Below are 1,516 nucleotides of genomic sequence, written 5' to 3'. Positions count from 1 at the left end.
TCATCAAATTGCAACAATTTACCCCTGTTTCCTTTATCAAAAAAGAAATTTTTTTTTTTTTTTTAAAATCTTCTTCTACTCGAGTTCTGATTATCAAACCATCGAGGCTAGGTCAAATGGGTGCTGTCTGCAAGGTTGGGTGTTCATGTGCATCTCCCCTCACTTCATATCAGCTGGATGCTTCACTCTCAGCTCTAGTCTTCTGTGGCTATGTCCTCGTCCATGGGCTGAGGTGTCCCCAGTTATCACCACACTTTGGACCAACAGCCTTTTCTCTTTTCTCTCTCATCTCCAGGTCAATGAGTGTGTATGGAAAAATATGGATAGCTCATTTCTTCATTACTGCCTTTCCTCCTCTTCCATGTACCAGTAAACCAGTGTGGTCACCAAGTTTACATGTCTATTCATGTGTTCCCCCAAAGGGGTAATCTTGATAGAGTCCCAAAGAGGACACCAAAGGAACATGGGGACTTATTATTAAGAAATATTAAAGTGAAAATTAGATTGGCAAGAAAAAGTTTAGGAAATTTGCAATGAGGAATTGTTTTCCATCACGACAATGCACTTGCTCATTCTTCAAGGATAACAAGGGATGTCCCATGAGAATGGGGGAAGCCTTACTGCATTCACCTAACCAGCCTGATATTGCTCCTTCAGACTCAAAAATCATTAAAAGTAACATGATTTGAGTTCTTTGTGGATGCCAGAACTGTCATTTTGACATGGTGTAAGTTATAGAATGCAGAACTCTTCAGGGAAGGGCTAGAGAAATGGAAACATCACCTTCAGCAGTGTATAAAGCTGGATTTAGAATATGCCTAGAAACAATGGCTCCACATTTTAATTTTTTGCTTAAAAAAGGCTTATATTATTTTGTAGCAATACTTTTTGACTTAGTATTAAACATATATTGATGATAAATATACCGCTCAATAACTTATTTACTTTAAACACCATGAAACAAGTCTCAGCATCCCTTTTTGTCAATTGATATATCAATTGATAGAAGTAATTCCATCCCTTCTTTTGGATGTTCTTTGACATACAATTTTTCATTATTTTTAATTTTTGTAAACTGATTTGATTTAGACATTTAACCTTTAGTTCACAAATAGCTGAATTGTTTTACCATCAATCTCAGTGTTCCTCTTTTTAAATATATGAGATTGACCCAGTTACAGTCACTACAGAAAAATCTGTAATCACTTCTGCCATTTTACTATACCAGGTTTTCTCTTTGTTTCTTCCCTACATAGTTCCTATTTGTTGTTGTTGAATTCATTGAATGTTTTTCTTCTATTTTCCCCTCTAATATTGGAAATTATACTTTCTATTTGTTTTTATTAGGGGTTTCAAAATTATCTTTTTGTTTTGTTGTTGTTCTTTAGCTTATTTATTTATTTATTTTTAAGTTTTGATTGTGGGGTTTTCATGGGAGAACATCAGTTTTACACTCATCCTATTTTATTTCATTTCATTGCAATGACTACAATCCCCTCCATGTATCATCAAATAA

The sequence above is a fragment of the Chrysochloris asiatica genome, unplaced genomic scaffold (assembly GCF_000296735.1).
Source record: "Chrysochloris asiatica unplaced genomic scaffold, ChrAsi1.0 scaffold00002, whole genome shotgun sequence".
NCBI classification, from domain to species: Eukaryota; Metazoa; Chordata; class Mammalia; order Afrosoricida; family Chrysochloridae; genus Chrysochloris; species Chrysochloris asiatica.
Note: the sequence above shows the minus strand (reverse complement) of the source record.